Raw genomic sequence first — 6,946 nt, 5'->3', positions numbered from 1 at the left:
GGGTGGGGGAAGGGCAGTGTCACTGCTCTAAGCGGTCCCTGTGCAGCCTGTGCGGTCACCCTCCCTTAGCAGGTTGTGATTGTGATTATGGGAACCTGGTTAAGGAGATTTACAGATTATGTCAGCCTGTGTTCACTGATAATCCTTACAAAAGGGACAACTGGTTTTAAAAGATTTCTGCAAACAAAAAATAACAGCAGAAAGCCAGAATAAAATATTAGTCATATAAAAACCAGAAAACAACAAAAATAAGACAGAGCTAATATTTTTCCATTTCTTAGTATAAGTTCTTCATTATCCATGTTCTGAGATAAAAATAGCAATGCTGTAGTCAGAACTGACAAACAGTGGGGCACAAGATATCGGTACCATCAATAAGACTGTTTAAAAGATATATTTATTATCATTTATAATTCCTTGGTCCTGTGCCTTTAGCCAAGGATGGTACAAGAAAACAATCATAATTAGGAAGATATTTTAAAATGCTAATCATTTCATGTTTATCTCATCTTTTTTATTCTTATTTTTGTGTATGACATGTATTTGGTTATTTTCTTAAATAACAGAATAAACATGTTAGGCTTGCATGCTGTTTGGGTTAACATCGCTATAAAATCGATCTGCTGCATTGTCTGGGCTCAGCTGAGTAGTTTTAGTCTGGGGTCTACCATGTGGTTTCAGTCATCTGAAAGCTTAAGTGAACTGAATGTTCAAGACAGACGTTTCACATGGTTGGCAGTTGATGCTGGATGTTGGCTGGGAGCTTATCTGGGACTGGTGACTAGTGATCCTGCACATGGCTCTCCATGGGGCTTGGGCTTCTTACAGCCTGGTGGCTGGGTTCCAGATGGGGAAGTCTCAAGAGCCTTCAAGAGGAAGAAAGCAAAAGCTCCCTGGCTAGTTAAAGTGTACGTCTAGACTTGGTACAGCACCACTTCTACACTTCTGCTATATTCTATTCGTCAGAGAGTCATAGGGCCCACCTAGATTCAGAAGGGTGGGGGAAATAAACCACCTCATGATGGGGTTGAGCAGAAGAGCATATGCAATGAAAGATAAAAGGTTGAAGCTATCTTTGGAAAATGCATTCTGATCTTTGGAAAATAGAAGATGCCACACATGATCAAATTATTATTAATAGGAGTGCAGAAACATAAAATTTAGAGTCATTGGAACGGAAGGCAAGATGACCAAGCTTGTGGTCAAACTGACTTGACCTACAGCTGTTTGATCTTGGGAAATGTAGCCGACCTCTCTGGAAATCCATGAAATAGAACCTATGGTGTGTGGTGGTGGTGATGGAGGGGGGCTCTTTGGGGTATTAGACAAGAAATGTGTACCCAAAGTGCCCAGAATATCATAAGTGGCTGAGCCTCTGGCAGATATTATTCTGCCCACAGCACAGCCCAGCCTGGAAACGGTAGCTGTGGGCGCCAGGTAATGACGTCATGTAGCAACGCCCAGCTTCCTCTCCCTAGCTACTAGCCCAGGGGTGGGCAAACTTTTTGACTTGAGGGCCACAATGGGTTCTTAAACTGGACCGGAGGGCCGGAACAAAAGCATGGATGGAGTGTTTGTGTGAACTAATATAAATTCAAAGTAAACATCATTACATAAAAGGGTACGGTCTTTTTTTTTTTTTTTAGTTTTATTCATTTCAAACGGGCCGGATCCGGCCCGTGGGCCGTAGTTTGCCCACGGCTGTAGCCTCTTTGCAGTTTCTTCAGCCCAGTAACACGACTTGCTTTATAGCCAGGTGCAAACATTTTACACTTTAACCAAAAGTCTGTGAAGCATTTTTCCCATGCCTATCTCATTTTATCCTCACAGAAGTCCTGGAGTAGGTAGAGAGGAGACTCAGTGGAATCCTATTTTCATTAGCCCGAAAACAGAGATTTAGAAAGCTTAGACATTTGACCTGACTGGAAAGAAGTAAGAAATGGTGGACCATGAAAATGACTTCAGGTTTTCTCACTGCACAGAATATAGTCAAACACTGCTGCAGTTAAATATTTTACCCTTTGTTCTTTCTGTGTGATCTACAATAATAATGACTCACGCATGCACGATACATATAAAGCTCTCACTGGTGCCAATCACACATGTATGTTTTGATCTGTCATTGTCGATTGTGAATTTGGTTGACACTTCTAGTATAGAGAAAGGGTGAATAGTGATATTAAAATATTTCTTCTAATTAATTTCCTTTCAATGTGCACAAATTCATGCACCGGGCCACTAGTATAATATGATATAATACTAGAGGCCCGTTGCACGAAGAGATTCATGCAATAGGCCTTCCCTTCCCCTGGCTGCCGGCACCGGTTTTCCTCTGACACCCGGGACCCAGGCCTTTGCTCCGGCCAGAGCCTTCAGTCTTCGCTTTGCGCCTACGTATGCAAATTAACCGCCATCTTTGTTGGGTTAATTTGCATACTCTCCTGATTGGCTGGCGAGCATAGCAGAGGGATGGTCAATTTACATGTTTGCCTATTATTAGGTAAGATGATATGATATGATCCTATATAATAAAAGGGTAATATGCAAATCGACTGAAATGGCAGAACGATCAGTCGCTATGACTCGCACTGATCACCAGGGGGCAGACACTCAATGCAGGAGCTGCCCCCTGGTGGTCAGTGAGCTCTCACAGGGGGAGTGCTGCTCAGCCAGAAGCCGGGATCATGACTGGTGAGCGCAGCAGTGGTGGTGGGAGCCTTTCCTGCCTCTGCGCCAGAGCTAATGATGTTTGACTGATGGTTTAGGCCCCCTCCTGGGCCTAAGCTGGCAGTTGGACATCCCCCAAGGGCTCCCGTACTGAGAGAGGGCACAGGCCAGGCTGAGGAACTTGAGCTGCCGAGGCTGTTGTTTAGTGAGTTCTTGACAGGCCAGCAAGGGACTCACTGCATAGATGTGTAATATCTGTTCTGCGCCTGGTGCCGGGGCCACGAATGTCATGTGGCCATTGGTCCCATGTGAACTTAAAGAGGGCATGTGCAACCCCCTCTCTGTCCCAATCTGCCGGCCAGGGAAGGATGAGGAAGGCAGATGCCTGTGTGGCTCACAGGAACTTAGTCAATGATGCTAGGCAGGGGGTCCCCACATCTGCACCTGCAGAGACTGGTGGCAGGTGATGGGTGATTCTGTGTCCACGTGTGGGCGGGAAAGGGAGTACCAGTTCCTAAACTTGAAGCAAGAGAGGGGGGAAGTGGGCTGCTTAGGGTCCTGTTTTAGTGATAACATCCTGTCAACTGTCACATCCAATACCAGACAGTTCCTGTAAAACCCACCACTATAATACCATCTCCACAGACACGAAACAAGCAGGTGGCGGCTCCCAATGCCGAGGTCTCTGCGATCCACGATTCAGCGAGTCTCAGTGAGGCACAGAGCAGATGATGACTCGGCTGTCCCAAGTCTGTGTGTTGTGACCTGCTCACAAAAGCCACTCTCGAGGCCCCTGGCACATTTGTGACCCATTATCTGTATTACAGTCATGAAATGGTAGCATTTGGAGCCCAGCCTGTCATTTTCAGGTCGCGGACATGCTCAGGGACTGTGGCCTGGGCCAAAGGGCTGTCTGGCTTGCCTGTGTCCATTTGAGGCTCGACCGCAGGTCCTCTGCCCATGAGCTCAGGCTGTTGGGCTGTACCCCACTGTCGCCCCATTAACTGTTCACTGCTTAAGTGTGACAACTTGGGGACATGTCTTCCTTGGGGGGGTCTCCCAGACCAGTCCCGGGTTAAACCAGCACCTTTCCTCTGCTAATTCTTGTCTGGGAACTTGAGAGGCACCGGAGCAGTCCCCTTGCCATCCTTGGGCTAAAAGGTCGGAACACAGGGTCTAACAGCTGTGATAGATGTTCTGGGCTTAGTCTGCCTGCCAATGCCCTGCTCTGTGACCCCTGTCTGGCACCACATCAAATATTTATGTACAGACTTAATCATACACAATGGCCACCTTAGGACCTATAACGTAAAGGCACGGTTGGGAATTTAACGCAGTGTCAGAGTGCTCTCTAGATGGTGTTCCACGGAGAAAGGAAATGGGGCAAACATCTGTGATAATTCTACATTAAAATGATCAATCACAGGCCCTGTGTGGCTTATCAGAGACACGAAGTGACGTTAAGGTCAGTAAATGACTCAGCCCAGAGACATGGCGCTTACGGTCGCCGTGTTCTGGAGATAAATCCACCCCAGGCATTTCTTCTGAGAAAGACTCGGCAAACATGTTCCAATCTAGGATAATATTTCAGGATAAAAAATATTTTTAATCTTAGGAATAATACATGTTCATTATGAAGATGCAGAAAAGTAGAAAGAAAAGAAAATAATCACCCGGTATAGCAATCTAAGGGAGGGTATTGAAATGGGGTGAAAAAAGAAAAAAGAAGATCAGATCGTTACAATAGGAGCAGTAGCTTATATTTATTGACCTAGTCTCATATTAGGCACACCCAGGTGCTCACATGTGCGACCTCATTGAATTATTAACCATTTTCGTGTAGGTGTGGCTCTGTTATCATTTATGAATGAGGACCTAGAGACAGAGAGAGATTTGTTCTGGTAAGGGAGGAGATGAGCTTGGAAACATAGTAATATAATATAATATAATATAATATAATATAATATAATATAAATATTTATCCTCTAGATCTTTGCTTAAGAATCTTGATGGAAAGCCTTTCCAGGTGTTACATTTCATTATTAGAGGCTCTGAAAGCGTTGGTGGCACTTTAGATTTGCAATTTTGCCTTTTTGAGATTAGTTACATAAGTAACATTTTTCTACCTGGCTGGAGGCAGTTCATGATAATGGGATGGATGTGGACTTACATTGCATCCCCAGTACCTAGGTCAGTGCCTTCACACATGTTACATACATCAAAATATGTCAGATAGATGTTTTTACTGTTAAGTACTTACTGCTCAAGAAAGATGTAGAATGAAAAAGTATATACTATATTTAGGAGTCATCAGTGTATAGATACAACCATGAAAATGCACAGGAAGCAATGCCATTGGGTTGAGCAAAATGAAGGCTATTAGGAACCTTGTTTTGGTGAAATCATTGGACAAACATCAAACTATAGTCACTTGAAGGGGGAGGAAGTAGGAACAGTTAATACAGGTGGCACTTTCAAAGATTTTGGCTCGAAAGGGAGGAAAGGTAGAGGTGGCACTGTGCTTATTCTTTCAGAACACCAATCTTGTATTATGTATGCTTTCTTGACTGAAAAGGGTGAATTTATAGGTAACTTTTAAAATAGCAAGAAAATTGTCCTGCTGGTGTTGCTCAATGGTTGAGCATCAACCTATGAGCTGGGAGGTCACTGTTTGATTCTGGTCAGGGCACATGCCCAGGTCTCAGGCTCGATCCTCAGTAGAGGGCATGCGGGAGGCAGCTGATCATTGAGTCTCTCTCATCATTGATGTTTCTCTCTTTCTCCCTTTCATTTCCTTTCTGAAATAAATAAAAATATATTAAAAAAATAGCCATAAAAATGAAAAAAAAATGAAGTTGTGTAGTGGCTACCTTTAAAACCATCACAGGCTCTGAATTAATGTCTTGTGTAGACATTTAAATCAACCTTCGGAGTGCAAATAAGTTGTTTATAATTATTCAAGCCAGGGTTTCTTTTTTTTCTTACTTTTTTTTGGTTAAAAAATATCACCTGAGGATATTTTTTCCATTGATCTTTATTTTTTTAGAGAGAGTGGAAGGGAGGGGGAGAGAGGGAGAAGAGAGAAAGAGAGAGAGAGGGAGAGAGAGAGAGATCATATGAGGGATACTCATGGGTTGGTTGCCTCCTGCACACAAGCATCCTGATGGGGCTGGGGATGAACATGCATCCCAGGTACCTGCCATTGACCTGGAATCTAACTAGGTAGTACATGGGCCCATGCTCTGGCCGTTGAGCACACGGGCAGGGCAAGAGTTTCTTATTCTTAAGTTTTGGGCAGGAGTCTCAAACTGGCAGCTATAGTGTTTACCTAGTCTTTATTTTTTTATTTAAAAACTAGAGGCCTGGTGCACGGATTCATGTACTGGTGGGGTCCCTCGGTCTGGCCTGTGGGGATTGGGCCGAAACCGGCGTCCAACATCCCCTGAGGGGTCCCGGAGTGCAAGAGGGCACTCTGCAAAGTTGCTGTCACTCGGCAGCTCCTGCATTGAGCATCTGCGCCTGGTGGTCAGTGCACGTCATAGCTACGAGACGGTCGGCTGGTTGGTGGGTTGCTTAGGCTTTTATGTATATAGATTTGATTTTAAATTTTCTTTAAGAAGAGACTCCAGGTTTCCAGTGACACATTTTGATGACGTGACCTGCCTGGGCTCTATGGTCCTTGGAGCCTGGGACTCCACCCCAGTAAAAGAGGCTTTTCTGTGCCTTGTGGAAAGGGGAGGAGGAGAGGAAGAAGGACATGTTGTTTTTTTGATAAGATTACAGCTGTATTATCTTTAGGGCTGTATAAAGTCAACTCTAAAACCAGACCAGGTTTAATTGCTTTTACCCAAAATAAACTGCCCTCCTCCCTTCCCTAGTTCAAGTCAGCCCAAGTCATCACTTCCTATTACTTTAAAAGCCTTTTGAAGGCTCATAATGTAGGCTGACATTACCCTATTGCCAGGGGAACATACCAGAGGAGACAATAGGTATTACCATCTTTCTATTCCAGTAGTAGCTCAAACATCACTTTCCCAGTCCTCTTTCTAAATATCGCTCTCCCAGGCCTATATCGGAAAACTGTCAAAACAGTTTCATTGGGAGCCCTTGGTAGTCCATTTTGGCTGAAAATGATGAATATGTGGGTAGAAACAGCTCTCAGGGAATATGAGCCTGGTAGCCCCGCGACACCCCAAGTTATGAATCCGACTGACTTAGTTTGCACAAGGAGGTTGGTGGCAGATAAGAGCCCATGCAAACTGTCCGATCCTGGCTGCAA

General features: G+C 44.4%; 1 protein-coding gene across 1 annotated transcript in view; it reads left to right on the top strand.

Moving 5' to 3' along the window:
• BCAT1 (branched chain amino-acid transaminase 1, cytosolic) overlaps positions 1-6,946 on the top strand; it is an 89,946-nt gene that overhangs the window by 27,680 nt on the left and 55,320 nt on the right. The gene's annotated exons all lie outside the window — the stretch shown is intronic.

This window comes from Myotis brandtii, unplaced genomic scaffold (assembly GCF_000412655.1).
Source record: "Myotis brandtii unplaced genomic scaffold, ASM41265v1 scaffold358, whole genome shotgun sequence".
Classification (NCBI taxonomy): Eukaryota; Metazoa; Chordata; class Mammalia; order Chiroptera; family Vespertilionidae; genus Myotis; species Myotis brandtii.
Note: the sequence above shows the minus strand (reverse complement) of the source record. Positions and strands in the feature narration are given on the sequence as shown.